Source organism: Anopheles bellator, chromosome 2 (genome assembly GCF_943735745.2).
Source record: "Anopheles bellator chromosome 2, idAnoBellAS_SP24_06.2, whole genome shotgun sequence".
Classification (NCBI taxonomy): Eukaryota; Metazoa; Arthropoda; class Insecta; order Diptera; family Culicidae; genus Anopheles; species Anopheles bellator.
Genome location: NC_071286.1, coordinates 40,220,475 through 40,239,930, shown reverse-complemented (window position 1 = coordinate 40,239,930; position 19,456 = coordinate 40,220,475). Strand labels below are relative to the sequence as shown.

Below are 19,456 nucleotides of genomic sequence, written 5' to 3'. Positions count from 1 at the left end.
GATCGGAACTTCAGCGCACTTGACTTGACTTATGGCTTTGACATAACAGGATAAACATTTGAAATAAAAAAGTTTTCCCCATCCGGAGTGACGTGTAGGTGCGTTCACCGGTCGCAAACAGGTGTGGAACTTTCGGTGGCAACGGACCGGAAGTTGCATCGTTCGCTCCGGGAGCCCATTCGAAGGAATTTCCGGCGGCAACGGTCGTACGGGACGGTCCATTCCCTGCTGGCTGGCTGGCTGAGGATTCCTTCGTTTTGCGTGCGATGCACCGGAATGTTAGTAGCGAGCTCACGCGAACACCTCCTCGATGTGCTCGATGAACTCGAACCCCGTGTGGCTGGCGGGGCCACAGCCACATCAGACATTCCCCGGCGCACATGCCAGGCACTTTACGGGCTTGCGGAGTTAGGAAGACGCAGAGCTACCGATGGTTGCCTTCCGAGGAATAATTAAAACTAAAATATGCTGCTGCTTTGCTCGATCCGGTGCCGGATGTTGCGCTTCTAGGTCGGGCTGCTCCGGGGCCTCCCGAATGCTTCATGCTCTGGGCGCATCGGCAGCATAAAGAGCGTCGGCCTGTTTGTGGTGGCATGTGTGTGCGCACTTCATCGGCGTATCGAATCCGCCGTGTTCCGCCGGTTTTCGGCAGTCCCCCACCAGCCGAGCCGAGCACCGAAAATGTTGTTATTATTTTGCTTTCCCGTGCCATTTTCCAGGTCTCGCTATTTTATTATCCGCGATCCCCTCGTGCCGCAGCCGCCGGCAAGCCCGTTGGCCGCTTTCGTGCTTGGCAAACATTCCGGCAGCGCTACATTCCGGGCCCATGTTGCTGTTTTCGTTATTTTTACGACCGAACCGTGTTCCGTAATTACGTAACGACACTTTATTACCGAAACACATGTTTGCCGATGGGTTTTCGGGCTTACTACACACGGTCATCACCCGGCCGGGGTCCACCCATGCCGGTCCGTAGGGTGCCGAATGCCAGTGGCCGGGCAAGGGAAATCCCTTTGAGGAAAACTCTGCAAATACGAGGCAACGGCAGGAGGAGAGTTTGGAGAGTCGTCTTTGCGCAAATTCTTATCCGGTTATTTCCCCAAAAAGGTTTGTTTTCGCAGCTTGTCTCTGGGACTGGGGTGTGGAGTTTTTGGGACTCGTATTAAAGTTGAACTACCTTTTACCGTCGGCAAAGAAGCAAGCGGAAGCCAACATGAGTAATTGATATGTTTTACTTTATGCCGCCATTGTCCGGTACAATTCCCTTGAAACAGCTCGGAATATGTGGACCCGTTACCTAGCAGAACGTTAACATATTTTGGGCAAATCGTTTAGCAACGACCTGATACACGAGTTTTCACGAACAACTATAATTCAAAACTTTTTACCAACCAAAAAAAGTTTTTCTATCAAAGGTTTCGTTTATTATTATGCATTCTAATGATTGCCAGATCGCAATAAAGCAGGTTATGCTATCTTTTGTGAATCTAACGTAAAATCGCAAAACGTACTAACGAAAGCCCCACACGATTCCCCAGAAACTACACACATGACCCGAAAGAATGTTTGCACGCATTTATAACACGTGTTTGGATATAATAAAAAAAAAACCAACGTTTACCATCGCACTGCCGAGTGGTGTGTGGGCCCCGTATATTGCGCCGAGAAGAGCATAAAAAGAATGCATAACAAGTTACTGTTCCAGCGTTATTGGTGGTTCCGAGCGCTAGTCGGAATTTTGCAAGGTAAGGATCCTTATCTGGCACTGCTACCTACTGCACGAGCGTGCGAGTTATAGCTGCATCATCACTTAACACCGAAAAAGGGGTGGCCAAGCGTCGGGAATGGCACAGACAGCCGGGGCTGAATATGAAACGAGGGACCGGCGGCGGCGGCGGACCAACATAGAAGAAGTAAAAGTTCACGTGAGCAAAGTTTATTGGATTTTTCTTCGGTAGACTTTCCCTATCCGTGCCATCAGCACTGCCACCAGGCATCGTTTGAAACCGGTAATATTAATGGATAGCTGCATAACTCATGTACCGGGGCGCATACTCAACACGGGCTGTGCAAGGATGGAGAGAACGAGATAAAGTTAGCCGGCATATGCGACGTCTCGTTCCCCGCTTCAAATAAATATATTTCTGCTTTTATGGCCAAGAATTTCGCACAAAACGGTTCCACGGTCCGGAGAAATACGATCACAACTACTTACGATAGGAACTTGTTTGGAAAAGAACAAACTGAAAAGTTTTGTGGTTCTTTTTTGTCTCTCCAAACTCCTCCTTTCAGCACTTTTTGGAGTTTGAAACATATTCTAACAAGGGAAGCGCGAGAAGGGTACACGATATGCCATGCTGCAATATTAAATTATAAAACATTTTTTATGAGTATATTGGAAACTTTTAAACAATGTGTACAACAATATGAAGCACACAGGGCTGTGCGAAATTAAATAACAATAGAAGTGCAAGTAAAGAAACGGAATGCAATAAATATCTTAATTGGTATGCTAAACATCGGGCGGCACTAATAACTTACAGCACGCATTCGCTTCGTGATGCGATTTAATGAAGACAATAACAAAAACAGTTCGTAAAACCGGAATATGTTCCTATTTTGAACCTGTTTCATACTCACCAACAGTTGCTTTCAGATATCGGTGTTTGAACGAGTCACGAAGGACGTTAGTGAATGCTGAATGCTGAAACGAAAGACGTGTTAAACAAACCGTAAATGAATTAAACTAAGTTGAGCAGCCATAAAACTGAAAAAGGGCACCCCTAAGGAGTCCTTGACACTTTATTCCCCTTATGTCAGGGCTAACGGCAACACGACGGCATATTAGATTGGCTTGACTAACCTTGTACAGGGATTGAAATGATTACGCAAAATGGTAAGACAAATACTCTATGATGAAGCTGAAGAAACACTGCGTTTTCCATCTCATTACACTTTGCCCGGCGAAGGCAGCAATCGTGGTTTCAAAAGACCAAAGAGCCCCAATCTTGGCGCAGACCAAATAGACGTGTCCTCGGAAGTGCAGAGGGGGAAAACCATCGAGGTTGTAGCGAACCTAAAATAATAAAATTAAGCTCGAGCGAACATGAAAACGAAATTTCATCCGAAGCAGAACCGAAGGAACGTAAATTAGAGAGAGAGAGAGGGATGCTTGAGATTCTTCAAACAGTGGCTACCGGCGTCTTGCGATAAAGCAAGTCATTTCCACGAGTTTCCACAACCGCCGGCCACCGGCATACCATTGGCATCCTTTCCTCGGTTCGCCCTCGTCCCATTTAGCCAGCACTATTGCGGCATGCAGTGGAATGAGAACGGCGAGCATGTTCTCTACTTTCTTTGATGTTATTCTCTCGAATGAAACCATAATATTTTTATTACATTATGCTTGGGCCAAGAGACTCATCATGCGAAGAGCATGAACGCCGAACGGATACCGAAATGCCGGTCATGGAGTTAGCATGGAAGCCGACGCCTGTAACAGTCTGCTAGCTATTTAACATGACTTATGCTGTTGTTGTTCCAAAAATAGCTTTAGCATACTTTAACATATCCCATGTTTTAGGAAAATAAATGTGGCGCAACGTTTAACAAGTAGGAACAAGTGTAGAAAAGAGAGTTGATTAAGTGAACAGCCATTGAACTTCTCATCAAAAAACAAGCTGAACTTGCTGCTCTACTTGCTTTTGTCGCGAATGCAACCTTCAACCTTTGCCGTAAAACATTTCCAGAAAAAGAGATTCCAAGAGTCGTTATGAGCCATGCTGGAAATGGTGCTCCTGTAGGCTTCGCAGGTCTCCTCAGCAACTAGCGGCCGGGTTCTACAGTGACGAGGTGGCCGAGTGGTTAAGGCGTTGGACTGCTAATCCAATGTGCTCTGCACGCGTGGGTTCGAATCCCATCCTCGTCGGAAACTTTTTGCTGCGACGCAACTCAACCAACAAACTATACTGCTCATTGGAACATTTAACAATGCCCTTAGTGGGACTAAAACAAACAAATAAACAAACAAGAAGCCAATTAACAGAGAACTCATTTCACAATTATGCTTTTGCACGGTGCTCATCTCGGCACGACTTAAAACCTGCTATGAGCGACCCGCCTTCAACACGGGGATGTAGCTCAGTGGTAGAGCGCTCGCTTCGCATGTGAGAAGTCCCGGGTTCAATCCCCGGCATCTCCACACCCGTTGTGAAACCACACAATAGTTCTATTTTGCTTTTTTGACATTCTTGTTTTCTTCTACTAAACCCTACTGTGCTCATTTGCTTTCCAGCGGCCACATGCAATCATAGGTTTATGCGGGCTGCATCGATATCCCCCAAATACAGCGCCCACACTCGGCGGCAAACGATATTAGCCTAACACGGAACCATAAATCTGTCGACGATACCGTTCATTTGTTTTGTTGGTTGTCCTTCGCTGACGGCCCCCCGGGTTGGGCGACGTCATCCGTCGGCATCGGCAGCCCTCTGCTCGATGAGAGATCGTTTATAATATTTTGATTTAGGGTCGCGCGTCAGGACGGCACGGCAAAGGGGTCAGCCGTCCGGAGCCGTGTGAAGTCTTTTGACCCCCGTGCACCTCGCGCACGATGACGTACGCGCGCGCGTGCTTCCTTTGCACGGTCGGTCACGTTGCATGGTCGGTCGGTGTGTTGGACTGGAAGCCGCCAGAGCACGACGTTCGACTGCCTTCCCAATGAAGTGGAGATTGCTCAGATTCCCTTGATAGAGTACGCGTCGGATGAGTTTCGAAGCAAGGCTCGCTGTTGGTGGGGTTTGTAACAAAAATATCGAACACCGTGACCACAGATGATCCAGCCGCAGAACGTGCGCCCGGAGTCGAATGGCTCGGGCTCCGATGATCCGGTGGTGCTCAACCACAGAAGCGAGAAGATTTATTGATTCATCCTTTCGTTCCTACGCCGCCGAGAAACACTAGGAAGCGGCTACGTCCGGGCAAGCCGCTCTCGGTCCAATCAAGCGGCACACGGGAATTAGCGCACAATACACCAGTGAGAGGGCAAACTAAATTGGTTTTTGGAACATAATTGAACCCGTCGAACGGGACGGGCGTGTCCTTTCTGCATAATGCCATCGGGCGGCCCTGCCTTCTACAGCGGTAATGCCGGGGCAGTAAGTAAACATTATTTTTCCCATTACCAATATTATCTGGTTTTTTGATTGCAAACTTCTTGCGAATAACGTTTATTCAGATAACGCCCGGTCTTCGAAACGGCTTACACGTGCACCGAGTTCTAGTGCTTCCCGATTTATCTCTTTCTCGAGCGTAACGCAGACAAAGTGGCCAGAGGACAGTGTCAGGCATAATAATTTGCATTCAAATCTGGGAATCTACATGCAAGCACCGTGTGTCCCGGGAACGGGGCCAGCCCCCCGGCCCGGTTTGGTCCGAGAACGCGCGTACCGGCCAGAATGGTAATTAAAATTAAATGCATATCATAATCTCGGCATAAATTATTCAAATTTCAAATAATGGTGCCCGGGATACGCTTCGCTTTCGCACCCGGCCGGCGGCGGATGCTGTGTGCGAAATGTTTATGCAATTGCTTTCCCTTTTCGCCGGGGTCCGGTCAGGACTCACAGGAGCAACGGAACTCGGGTGTGTGTATTCTGGTGCCCCAGCAGACCGTGACATGCGTTCCGACAGTCTAATGAACTCGAGCGTGTGCAGCATCGAGAGCCAGGAAATGTATCGACAGACGCTGTTACGCCCTGCCACCGTCGGAGTCGGAGAAATGAATAAGGAATTACGGCAGAATAAAAGACCGTCCGAGCACCGAGTCTTTGGGGACCGGATGGCGTGCACCGTGGGCCAAGTGGCTTCAATCACGTAGCGATGAGTTTTATGCTCGAACCGTTGATTGGATTGAGTTCTGTACGAGTTTCCTTCACTGCCAGATTAGGGCGTTTTCTTCTAATTCGTGCACACTCGACAGGTCAAATGGACGAAAGTAGGGACGAGTTTTGCTGTCCTGGGTCACCGGAAAACGTCCGTGCTTTATTGAAATTTAAGCAACCGTTCATCGGCTATTTACCATCCCTGCCGGGCCAGTGCTTGTACCATCATAGTGCAAAAACCCGAAGCGTAGCTTTAGCGCCGTTCGATGAAAACCGAGATGGTTGTCGCAAGATACGCTGCTCGGAGCGGTTATACGATCCAGTTGTCCGTAAGCGTGGCGTGCATTGCCTGCCGCAACCAGATATCCATGCTCCCGGCCCAATGGAACCACAAAAGGAGTAGCGTTCTCCCCGGTTCTCTCCAGCAGAGAACACTATCCGGCGAAGTTAGCGTAGCGTGTCTTTCATTCAGCAACGATCATCCTGTGCCCAACACACAGGGCTCCAGGAGCAACTTTGTCACGACGGCCACGGCCAAGATGAACTGAGAGAACGGCTCGAAGCATATGGCTAGCGGGGAAAGTAATCCAATTAAAAAAAGGGAAACCAAATTAAAAAAAACCAGGATTGACAAAATGTATGTTCAGCACAGTCTTGTCCTCCGGCGCATCCTGTGAAGCGATCCGCCAGGGACAGTAAAGAAATCTTCTAATCTCTACAGCACAAATGAAGTTCCTAGCCACCCAGGGTCACATGCGATGGGAAGCACCGATTTGGTTGCACCAGGTTGCGGTTGCACTACCCGTACCCGGGACAGTGCAACGAACGTAAAGGGAACGACGGTAGTCTAGGGGATCTGTTTGGGTGTCTTTGCAGGCGAAATCCGACGAAGGGTAAAACATCCTTCCTCACGGACATGGCTGAACGGTTCAAACTTTGCCTTCGAACGGTACTTCACGCGGTGAAAGAGAGATCCGCGGTTCTAGATTTTGTGCTCCACCGGCCGACTCCTGTGTAACGCTCCTTAATTTGTCCCAGACTTTTGGATTTAAAATTGGAAAGACTGCCTCGCGCGGGAGTTGGGGGCTCGTCCATCCGTCCGTCCGTCCGTCAGCGTCAGCGTGGCAGGAAATGGATTGGGATTAAATGCGAACCAGACAGCGACTTACATCCGCACCGGATGTTTGCCGTCCCCAAAACCGGTCCCGTGGGAGCGCTCTCGCTCTCGGGCCGGATGTAAGCATTTCATTGGGTGGCATTATTTGCGTCCTTCCCAGCGGGTCTCAAGTGAGTGAAGAAATTCGATTTTTTTACGGCTCGCAACCTAATGAAATTGTTGGCCCGACGATACGGTTCCCGGTTGGAGGGTGGCCGTGTGCGTAACGAGCGTGCGTGCCAACGCAACGCAGACGGCATCGGAACCGTAGTGTCCCGAGCACGAGCATGGGCCTAATTTAATTAAAATATCAATCAACGGAACCCACCGAAGCGAGGCAAGTGTCGTGACATTTCAAGATTACGTGTCCATGGACTCGCTCGCTTCTTCCGTCACACGGACGTCGGCGTTGGTGTTTGGACTCACGAGTGTTTTGGTCAAACAATTTATTTAGCCCTCCGTACGGAGGAAATAATGCAATCATGCAATCGTCACCTTTGATTTATTGGCCTCCCGGGGGTTCGGTCGTAGTATCCGGAACGCTCCACGCTCGAGTCCTTGATGATGCACGCATGATTTTTTTTCCGAGGTGGATCGTCACCCACCTCAGTTTCGCGCGTCACGGTTGGTTTACGTAAATTGAGCATTCGAATCCTGTTCGATGATGTGGAAACATGTGGTCTGTTTTTCCCCACTGTTTGCCTTCGAGCTCGTCAGCCCCAAGATTGGCGTCAGCCGGCCGACTGGCCGGCCGGATAATGAGTTGCTTTGATAGCGGCCGGCGAAATTGGCTAAGGTGTTCCAAAATGTGCAATGAAATAGTCCTTTGTTCCTTGCGCGGACCGCGGGAGTATAAATTGGGGCGCCGGCCTACCGTAACGAACAAGTAGCAACGCTTCTGTGAGCACTGACGTACTCAGAAACACCTTCCCGAAGTCGAACTCTCGCCGAGCAAATCCGCCCAAGATGAAAGCAATCTTCGTTCTGCTGGCCGTCCTGGCCTCCATCCTGTTCGCCAGCGCCGCCAAGGTCGTGCAGAGCGGAAACACCATCACCGTGTCGGACCTGAAGGGACGCCCCGGACAGATTGCCACGTTGCGCTTCAGCGACACCGCCACCGCCTCGAAGAACTTGGCCGGTCTGACGACCGGACTCAGCAAGCGCGGACTGTAAAACTGACTGTAGCCCGGATAATGTTGTCCCGCCCACCGGGAACCCTTCGCCTGCCCGGTGGCACCCCTCGGACACGGACACACACCCAATGGCACCGCCAGGGAGAGAAAGAGGGAGCGATGAATGAAAATGTCCGGGAAGGATGGGGCCGATTTTTGTTTGCCTCTTGCGTGGAATAAAAAATCGGAAACGTCTGACCGGGGCAGCCGATTGGATTCTTCACTTTAGTTCGAACCGAAATTCGCGCTGCCGGGGGCTGACGAATCCCGGCGGCCCACTCTCCAGTTCGATCGATCTGCCGGCGATGGTTTGTGGCATAAATTATGCAAATTTTAATGCACCTTTTAGGGCATCCGAAATCTCATATCGCCGACCAATCACCGGATCACCGGTCGTCTCCCGGCAAGCAGCATCCGCGCACCGCTCGGCAGCAATATTTTTAGGCCACGGTGCTGCGCCTAGAACCCGGTGTCGTTGTTTACCTATTCCCACAATCGGCTGCGGCTGCCGTTGTTGTGTTGGAATGGCTCCGGTGGAAATAAAATGTTGCCCATAAATCATGCGCCGCGCCGGGGATAAATACAATCATAACCTAAATTGTGATTCTGACGGGTGGCCACCGTTCCGTCGGTACGTACCACAGGCCACGGTAGCCACGGACGAAAGAAAAACAATCAAAAACAATCCGCGGCGACATTCAGGAGCAAGGCCCGGCTTGCGAACGGCAACGTGACAAGCGCGACACGCGGGCGCTGGAGCTTTTAAAATCGCAACGACAATGCAACGCGGGGCCCGCTGTAACGATGGCGTGAAGTCCGGTCCGCGTCCGCCAGAAAGGATAATCAAAATTAATGTTCCCATGTTCGCTGCGTTCGATCAGTCACGCGGAACACACGCGGGTCGGATGCCGCGTATCGACCACCGATACTGGCGGTTGGGTCGGTCTGGAACCGGAGCCGGAGCCGGGTGTTAATCAATTTAAATCAAGGCGATCCACGGGCGACCACGAATGGCGATCCGATTCGGCGGACGCGAGCGCCACTCTTCTCCGCTTCTCTGCATTCAGGCGTCAACGTGGACGTGGACACGCCAGGACGCGAGAGTCCGTACGACCGGTAATTGGGCATTTAAATTCAGTTATCAAGCGCGAAGGAAGCGCACGAATGTTGGCCTGGCCCGGGGAGTGGTGGTGGTGCGGGGAACGCAAATGGCAAGGGGAGGATGGGACAATATCAATCAAGGCGCGCTTTATTGACGGCGCAAAACTGGGACAATTGGGACGGCCCTTTCGCGCGGCGCTCTGACGTTCACTTGACATTGCGCACGGAGCCGAGTAATTTAGAAAGCCATTGAAAGCTGCCATGTTTTGAGATCGATTCTCTCATCGGTCGCCCTATTGGATTGGAACATAATTTGATTTGCGAAGCGCCGAAAAAAAAACGCATCGTCTCCACGCATTAACATGCGGTCATTTGAATACGCGACAAAATGTCAACGGGCTGGCTCAATAATCATTTGGCCAAACGACCCCGTTCCGACGATGTTCTATTTATCATAAAACGTTTTCGGTCGATTCGGACCGACGGCCCAAAAATTGGCAGCCAATCGCGCGCGGAACGGATTAGCATAAACATAGCACGGCCCGGTCGGCCGGCCGGGCGGCCAGCCCACCGATTATCTGAATTATTGAGCAGCATTTTATGTCCGATCGGGGCGAGACTTGCGAAGCGCGCGCGTGTGCGTCGTGGGGGTTTTTGAATGCGCTGCGTTGTTTTAAAATCGATGCGCGGAGATTGGCCATAAATCAAAACTTTCTACTTTCGCCCTCAGGGGCCCAGGGCTTCGGCCCAGGAACCTCCCAGGAGGAGTTGCAGGTGGTCGATCATAATCACAATCATAACAAGAGTTGGAAAGCAAAATATTGTTCTTCCATTTTGCGTCCCCGCGCGGTGTGTTTGTTTGCTTGCCTGCGTGCTGTGCCGTTTGAGTGATTATTTATTTTCCATTCCCGGATTCCCAGGTCGCCGGGTCCGTGGCGATGCACTTTTCGTTCCACCCCACACCTCGGGCTTCGGTTCTGAGTGGGGTGGGAATTGAAGCACCTTCAAACATAACAACAATATTCATCGAAATGCGCGGAAGACATCGGAATCGGAACGTGCCGGTTGTCGGCGGTCGGCGTTGAAATATGCCAACTGGTTGCATTTAATGGAAACCATTTTTTTTCCTTGCTCTGGGTTGAGTGGTTTGTTGTTATAAATTAGAAAGGTCTTGGGAACGACGTGGCCAAAATCGACAGGATAACATACCGGATGTAACACCGGAATGCATAGTTTAAACCCAGCCCTACAGAGGTTCGCGAGTTTGTACAATGCGCCGAAAGGTATGCAATATACATTCGAATATGCTTCCCTGTGGCCCGCATACTCTCTGTGTTCTGTCAGGTCTTCAAACTGTATCCTTTTTCTGCTAACTCCAGACCAGACTCCAGACAGGTTGGTAGGGAAGTAATTTTGAAAGTGGTCACTCGTCGCATCAATGCCGCGCCCATCAAAGGAATGCTAAATGAGAGGACCGTGATCCTTCGGCAAACGAATGCTAGCGGGGACCATTGTTTGGAATGCATTTTTATGACCGGACCGGGCCCGGACGATGTTGTTGATTGCAGCACGGGCCGCTGACGGTGTTTTGAGTCCGTTTAATCGTTGGCTCATGTTGGGCTTTCATCCCATTTCATCCTCCCATGGCGTGTAGTTACGGTAACCCGAGGACACCTGAGTGGTTCCGCGTCGCAGCTGCCCCTTTCTCTCTCGCTCTCTCTCTCTCCCACTGCCGTGGGGGATGATTGATGGAATGGATGTCATTTGTGCAAATAATCAACAAAATGAAGACCCACGAAAAGCTGGGAAACGAAAAGCCGAGCACACAACGGTCCGCGCTGTGTGCAACAATATTTGTCCAATACCCAGCGCGCACTCGGGCTCAGACCCGCAGACCCCGTGGCCCCGTGGATCTAATAACGAGAATCCGAGAAGAATTCTTTCCATTCTCGCCAGCCGCGCGCTGCGGTATTTGTGGCCGGGCCCACATCCTGTTAAAGTTCCCTCAACATCCCTCGGCCAGCGATGAATGTCATCGTTGTTCCACCCGGCTCGGCCCGGCCCGGCTTCAAGTGGTGGCCGCTGTCATGCTTCGGCTGAAAGTGGAGAGTGATTCAGTCCTTTTATTGCCGCTTCGTGCGCTGGCGGCGGCGGCGGCGGCGGCAGCAGCATAAGCTTGCGGCACAACATGACCCATTCAAAGGAGCAAACCCTCAGAGCGAGCGATGCGGGGCCAGAGATAAAAGGGTACCATATGGCCACGGGCAGATAATTTCCCGGGCCCGTGTACTGTTTGAGCAATTATGGAGCGCAATATTAGATCACGGGCCACTGGCAACCTCGTTGGCTCGTCAATAGGTCTGGCCACGCTGTTTACCACTCAAAACTCTCCCGACTGCTCCCGACCGACTGACAAAGTTTTCAAACTATTTGCGGTGTACTTCTGAGCACCCGTTTCTTTACTCCGTTTTCTTTTTTTTTTTGCTACTCACATGGTTCGCTCATAGATGAAGGCTACGGACCGGAACGCTCTGGCAGCGTACCAAGTACGGCGTGCCGCCATCCACCGAATCGGCCAACCAGATCCGGTCCAGGGCCCAGCAGTAGCAAGAATGTTTATGATCTTGTATTGAAATTTAAAATTAAAATATTTCCCTTGTTGGAACATTGTTACATTCGTGTACGCTCCCCGTCTTACGGTAGGCAGGCACATCGTGTACACATTTATCCCGACATCCTGGCAGACCGGTCGGAGAAGTTTTTTTGGGGGGGGGGCAGTTGGCTTGGTTGGTGTCCCCAGCTTCACATGTGAATCGTCGTCGTCGTCGGGGCTCGCCACTGAAGCTCGTGTGTTGTGGGCAGCAGCATTACGGTCCCACCGATCCGGAGCCACCGGTGATTATGTGGTCATCGTTCGGTGGAGCACAAGGGGACTACGGTACGGTGTGGGAGGGGAGCAGGGAACCGTGCTCTCATGGGACTCTGTGTCCCGTGGTGTGCCCGTTGAAGCGTCGAGCTGAACGTGATTGTCGTTCCGAGTCAGCAAAAGTGGCCGTCGGTTGATGGGAAAAGTTGCTCCTGCCCGAATTATGTCCTAGTTGCCGCTCGGTTGTCCCTTTCTCTCAGGCACTGTCGTTGCCGGTGCCATCCCACTCGGTTTCGGTCCGCTTCATTCTGCGGTCCCGGTCCTGCTCAAGACCGGGCCCGTGAGCGATGAGAATGGTGCCGCGCGAGAACGTTAAAAACCGGGGGTCATTATATTTACTCAAGAGCCTCGGTGGAGCCTTAGAAAAACAACCACTCCCCGGTTGCTGTCTCGAGCTAATCTCTTTGGCGATTCCCCCCCACGGACGCGAAGGCCAGTTCTGTCCGGTCCGCGGTTCCGCGGGCCGTTGGCGTGCTTTTGCCGAAACAATCCGTTCCGAAGAAGTGGGACACGTACACGTTGACTGACACTCTTCCGGCCGGACCAGGCGGAGCGGGTTGCTTTTGCATTATTACCAAAGTCCAGCTCGCGCAGCCCACAATTATGGCGTTGCGCGCGAGAAATGATTTCGTTTTTACTTTCGGCCCACCAGAAGCTGGCCTGGCCATTAGAACGCCGTGCCGACCGTTTGCTCTGGTGGCCTGGAGTTTGGTTTGGAGGTTTCCAATGGATGAAGTTTTCGTGCAGCACAAAAGTGCACAGAGCATTATATTCGGCAGCATATTTAATGCTGCACACCGAAGGAGCGCTGGAGCTATTTCGCATTCAAATTTATGTTTCCTCAACGGCCCGAACTTATCTGTGGCCCATCCATTCTCGGCCACGGTCGGGGGAAGGGCGTCGGGCACTAGGGGAGGCCGCAAGGGCCGAGCTGGTGCGGACGGGAAAGAGATAAAAATGGGCTGAAGCTGTGCCGATGCCAGCGCTGCATTGTTAAGGCCGCTGGGGCAATTAGGTTCTAAATTTTGGAAAACGACCCAACCTGAGAAACTTCTGCGCAAATGGTCAAGAAGTTATTTCAGGTTGCACCCGGCTCAGGCCGCCACCTTCACAGACGTACCACGTGGGCCACATTCTTGCATAACCAGCACCGTCTCCAGCGAGTTTATCGCGTCCAAACAGCTGTGTTTGATAGTGATAACAATTGCAGTACCAGGCTGTTCAATATGTTTTGTGCTTCGATAAGAACAACACGATTTTATGGTTTCGAATACAATTTTTATTTAGTATAATCTGAACATAAAAGAACTTGTTCCAACGAGATCAGAGTCTGGAAGGGCTTCAAAACACACTTCAACAGCTGTTATGACCTCATCATTTGATGAAAAATACTTTCAATGCCTTCATTATTTTAAGTCCGGAAGCAGATGGAAGTTCGCTCCAACAATTCGAACTTTAATTGATGGATTTTTTCACGAATGTTTTCATCATCTCGTCTAAAAGGTCACAGTAATATTCAGAATATATTGTTTTGCCAAGTTAGAAGCAATCACAAATCCTGTCGCATCCCAAAAAAAAATGATGCGAACACCTTCTCGACCGATTTCTAGACACGAACTCGTTTCGGAGCCGAAGAACCAGGTTAACACCGCTCCTTAGCCTCTTGTTTTGATTCAGGATCGTAGTATCATCCAAAGTGTTGAGTTGACGCACAAAATCCACTTTATCCTTACCCAATACTTCAGTCAAAATATTGCTTACACTGCACAACGAGACGCTAAGGGCTTCTGGTAAATCTCTTTCATTCACTCGATGATTTTCCAACACGATATCCTGTATTTTTCCTACAATTTCTGGTGTTGCTACTGTTTTTGGACGTCTTTTACATGAGTCGTCTTCAAGGCTTATACAATCACGTTTAAATTCAGCAACCCATTTTTTTACTGTCCGAATTGCAGGAGAAGAGTCTTTATACACTTCTAATATTCGTTCATAAAATTTCCTTTGCTTTCAAACCTCCCAAAAGTAAAAATTTAACCACTACAGGATACTTGATTTTTTCCATTGTAAAAAAGCACTGTGACATGTCGATACTAAATAGCTTGTAAAAAAAATAAAGTGACCGTTTGAAATGAAACTTCACATACATTAGTATGAAGAGTGTACCAACATAACGCCTTCAGTTATTGAGTTCAGTTGCAGCGCCTTCAGTTATTGAACGGTAAAACTTACTGAACAACCCAGTATGGTGCAAGAAAACATCCAATTGCGATGTTTTGTCGATCACGTCGATCGTGCTACAGTTGTGTAAACAACATCTGACATTATTGGCATTGCAACATTACTCCAACCCGATCCCGATGTTCCTCAAAGTATCTCAAAGTGTAACGGAATCGCTAAACCACAGCACGCTCCACATAAAGTCCGTGCTTTATGCACTTTCCAGTCCACCGACACCATTTAATGTAGCCGGCTGCAGTTTGGCCTGCAGTCGCCCGGCTGAGTCCGCCCGCGCCGCAAGACACCGTTCGACATAATCCTTTCCACGAGAGCGCAGAGCCCAAAGCTCCGCGAAGCGTGCTATGAATCATAATTTACGTCACATTTTTCAATTAAAAGAACATTTTTAAGGCACCATAAAACTCATCCTTACCGGGCGAGAGCTCCGCGAGCTGTGCTGTCCCAAACAACCACCTTCCTTTTCTACCACCCCGCGCGTCTCTCTGTGTGTATGCCGTTTTCCGGTGATTTTCTTTCTATTTTTCCACCACGTTCGCCGTGTTTGATCCCACATGCCACGTTTTTCCCCGCTGGTCGGCCGCGTGAAGTGTGTTCCCATGTCGTCATTTATGGCGAAGCAAACTCGGCATGACATAAATGGCTTAAGGACCCACCACCGACCGAGACGGGCGGGCGAAAGGGGACTGCAATCATCGTCTCCCGCAGCAGTCGTCAGTAGTTCGAATGCATCTCTTTTCGACCACAGGGCAGAGAGCGAGAGCGAGAGAGCCACAGTTGGAACCGCCAGCATCGCAACCCACGGCCGGCCGGCCGGCGGGTGATAAACAAAACTTCCACAATAAATTGTGCTTTTCCGTTCGCGCGCCACTCGGGCTCGGTTTGGCCCAGCAAGGATTACACAGTTTACACCGGACGCTCCCAATGAACTGCGCCCGGGGAACGCCCGAGCTCTCTAATGCGGCGCGCAAGGGTGAGGTTTATCGTTTCCTTCTCAGTTCTGTCTCCCGTTTACGACGAACAACTATCTGTTTACCCATTCAGGTCCGTGCCTATCTGCGGGTGACATATTTCATCTTAATTTATCTTTATTCTCCTGCGGCACCGGTACCAAGGCCGGATTTTTCCACTGCCCTCCACTGGAGGTCCTTTGTTATCTGGCCCTGACTGTGTGTGTCTGCGTGTGTCTGTGCCCAGTGCGCTCAAAAGAAATTGGAACTCGAGCTCCGAAACTCGTTCCAACCAGAACCACATCCGGAACGGAGCGGAGCGCGTGTACGACAAGTGATTGCTCTTTGGTACCGGCGTTGCGGTTGTTTCATCTTTTTGAAGGCCCAGCCCTGACCACAACACACGCCCTCGGTGGTCTTGCCTTGCCTTGCCGTGCACTGCGCTTCGCTAGGACACAACGCGAGCCTGGTGTCCCCAGCAACCCAACCCAGCTTCCGTAGACCTGTACTGAACACTGGACGGTTTGTTTCGAAACAGGAATTTGGAAACAGGAACTCCATCCGATTGACCACCTGAAACTTTGAGTAAATCTCCCAATGACTCCAGTACACGCTGTTCTAATGCGTCCCAAAATCCTGAGTAATGAAGCGCACGACATTGGTTCTCTCTGCAGAGGTCTCCTACATTTCGCAACTAATGAGGTTCCGAGGTCCCGCCACCCATTGCCATTCGCCCATAGGCGCAGTACACTCCACTCCACAATCGATCATTATTCGTAATTTTATGTCCAGCGATGGCGGCATGAATTATACATGACACAGGGCGGATGGCATTCGGGTGGCTTTCTTCCTTCCCGTGTGACTGATGAATGAAAATCAGATAAAGCATTCGACACAAGGAGAAGAAGACGGCAAAGAAGCGGACACGATTACTGCCGATCCCGTGAAAGGGATACCCGCGACACGAAATTGTATAAATTACTCACCCGGGTCCGGACCCGGTGCAAGCGAATATAAATTTATGATTAATAAATTTATGCTAATTAACCTTTGTGCAGTGGCCCCGTCGTGGGCTCGCACGGTAATGCTGCGCCGCTTTGAATAGCTAGTGCCTAGGACGTCCGGGACGTCCGTCCGGTTTTTTTTTTTTCGGGATGTGTGGCCACAACGCTCCGTTCCCAACACGGGGGGTTGTTAGGATTGGATGTTTATTTTTCATCTCCAGCTTAAACCACGTCGTCGTCGTCGTCGTCGTGGCCGGTCCCCCTGGGCTTGGACTTTTATTGGAGAGCCGGCCAGCGAGCAAAAGGGGGGCGCATGTTCATGCGTCCGTTCATCTGGCTCATGGCTTCATTCATCCGTGTAGACTGATTGCTTCCAATTCGCTGAGCCTTGGGCATCAATCATAATAAAAACAAGGGCTTGAGTCGAGAACGCTCTCGTCGGACGCCAGCGCGGACGAGACCCCCACAGTCGCGGCCAGTCGGTCGGTGTGCAGTTTGTGGTCAAGGAACGGGGAGGAAGCTGGGGTGTGCCGGTAAGGGAAGCGGGATAGATTCCGCACGGGAGAATCGGGGCTGATTGGCGGTCCGGCTCCGCTCCGGCCTCACCGATGGCGATGGTAGGCTGATTTTATTTCCTACTTTAGCAATCGATGGGAAGTGATTGATTTTCACCAATCCACCCTCCGACCTCCTGCTGGGTCCCGCGGTGCAAACGGGCGGTTTGATTGATGCGCATGCGGCAAAGCGGCGCACACGGCACGGAAATTACGGGGAGCCCCCACCGACGGCCGACGATGGATCGGTTGGCCGTTAAATTAATCTGGTTGAGATTAGGAAATGGCATTCGAGTCGTTTTTCTTCGCCCGCTCTGGCTGGGATTAGTTGGCTCCGAAATGCCGCAGTAATAAGGTACCGACCGAAGCATTTTTGGGACCATTAAAAGTGGACTCCGATCCCCGGATCGTCACGCACTTCGGATGAAACGGAAAGTGCGCGCCGTTGTGAGTCCAAAGTCTACAGTCTCTCTGCCGGCGATTGCGAACATTTCTTGCGCTCGGGCATCAAGGAAACGTTATCTCATCAATGATTGATGCGCCCCGAGCAACGTGACAACGTGTTAGGTTACGATATAATCCATAAATTATTACAACTCCCTTCGTAACGGCCCACGCACCACCGAGTGCGCGTCTGGCGTCGGCCGCGACGAACACACATTTTAATTTTCCCACCACGCGGTCGTCAATTTTTAATTCAGTCTTCTCTCCGCAACCACAACGTCCCCATAATTTTCCCGCGGCAAACACAATGACTCGCACTCTCTCGCTCTAATAACGAATATTAATATTTCCTCCGAATCAGCTGCGTCCGGTCCGGAACCTAACGCGACAATAATGTCGCGCGGGTCGCGCGTCCTATGCTAATGCCCGTCGTCTGGCCCGCGTTATTTATGCTTTTCAGCCACGGCCGAGCCGGGCCCCTAAACACATGTGCACACCAACGGGAAATTTTTCGCCGGTCGCGAATCCGTCGCCGTTTGCGGTTCTTCAAAACGCTGCTGAATAAATAACTCAACACAACAGGGCTCTCGATTCATCAGGACCAACCATTTTCGGCCACATGGCGCGCCACGTTTCGAGGGTGGCCGAGGGTTGTGCACGTGCACCGCAAGCGGGAGCGATCCTTTTAATCGACAGCAAATTGCGTATCGACGACAGTGCGTGCCACAACGATAATGATGATGTCCGGCGCACGGAGTGTCAGATAATGGCCCTGTCCGGGCGTCCGGGTTTCCCGCGCACCGAATCAACCACGGGGCAGGAATGTCGGGCTTTTTATCGAAGAGGTCCAACGAACCACAACGAGGCGCGTCAGGTTGGGTGCAATTTCTTCCTTGGGCCACTTTTCGCCACCAGAGAGAGTCACCAAATTTTCCCAAACAGCTGGCCGAGCTGAGCGGCCCTCCGAACGGGGCCCTGTAATTGTGGCGCAGCAGATAGGTTGTTGCCGTCTTAAATGCCACTTCCTGATTGGGAGCATTGTATAGTTCTTACCCGGTGCGCGCGGTAAGTAAGTGGCAATGGCGCAACCCGACGGTGCAATTTAAGTTGTCGCAATCAGCACTCGGTGCAACAACTGCGCGCCCCGCAAGTAGCAGATGATGCCGACCGGTGAAAAGAAATGGCGAACGAGGACTGGGGCTTTTGCAACGAACATTTATTTAATTACCGGTGCCTTCCGAGTGAGCAACATCGTGGGGTAGCGGCCGTGACATTAGACGGAATGTAATCAATACTCGTTCTCTCTCTCCTTAGGGGTTGCTGCTGGGGCTGTTATTAAATACTTGAGGTTTAATGTCGCTCCGGGCCTCCGCGGTACACCGAATTCGGAGTGATGTGAGCGTAATTTTAGCTAATCGCCCCTCAACCGTTCGATTGCCTATTAACATAATCATTCGGTTTGCAGACACACAGCGCATTCCACAGAGTACGCCAGTAGCTTGGCTTGGCTACAATGTGTGCGGATGGTTTTACCCATTGACAATGCCATGATATGGCCGTAGTAGCATGGGCGATAAATAAAACATGATGCGTTACAGTCTCACAGTCAGTCCGTCAGTCAAGAGATTGTTGGGCTCCGGGCCAGAAATGTCGCCGGCAGCGCTGTGGCGGTGGAAGTTGGTTAAAACACTAAAACGTACACGACGCCGTACTCTAATTACCATAAATTAACGAGCATTGCGAGACAAATGGCCGTTCTACCATCGACCACAGCAACAATCGGGTGCACATTGTTCCCGTTCCCGAAGCGTGCGCGGCGGTGCGTGCGTGAATGCGCCACCGGCTCCGTTTACGGGTCTGGCACCTTTGAAGCGTTTAGATTAGAGGGTTTTTACTATCACTATAAAATTGTTTGCTCACTCTGTGGACACTTTGTAGTACAGTTGGAGGCGGCTGTAACGGTTGACGGAAGGGGGCTTTCGTTTAGGGATTTTTACCCCAAACTAAGATCGACAGCACAAACGAAAAC

The 19,456-nt window shown here is 50.8% G+C and overlaps 1 protein-coding gene and 2 non-coding genes across 7 annotated transcripts in view; 2 read left to right on the top strand and 1 right to left on the bottom strand.

The window, feature by feature from the left end:
* LOC131211695 (mpv17-like protein) overlaps positions 1 to 19,456 on the bottom strand; it is a 125,004-nt gene that overhangs the window by 19,384 nt on the left and 86,164 nt on the right. For 4 of the 5 annotated variants that reach the window (XM_058205275.1, XM_058205273.1, XM_058205274.1 and 1 more), the window contains one exon: positions 2,641 to 2,704. The gene's annotated coding sequence lies outside the window, so the exon portion shown is untranslated. Of the gene's footprint in view, positions 1 to 2,220; positions 2,358 to 2,640; positions 2,705 to 19,456 lie in introns of those variants that run through there. The other variant, XR_009156909.1, reaches the window with a different exon arrangement.
* Positions 3,847 to 3,928, top strand: Trnas-gcu (transfer RNA serine (anticodon GCU)). The gene has a single exon. It is a non-coding gene; the product is annotated as a tRNA-Ser (tRNA).
* Trnaa-cgc (transfer RNA alanine (anticodon CGC)) lies at positions 4,130 to 4,201 on the top strand. Its single transcript has one exon. It is a non-coding gene; the product is annotated as a tRNA-Ala (tRNA).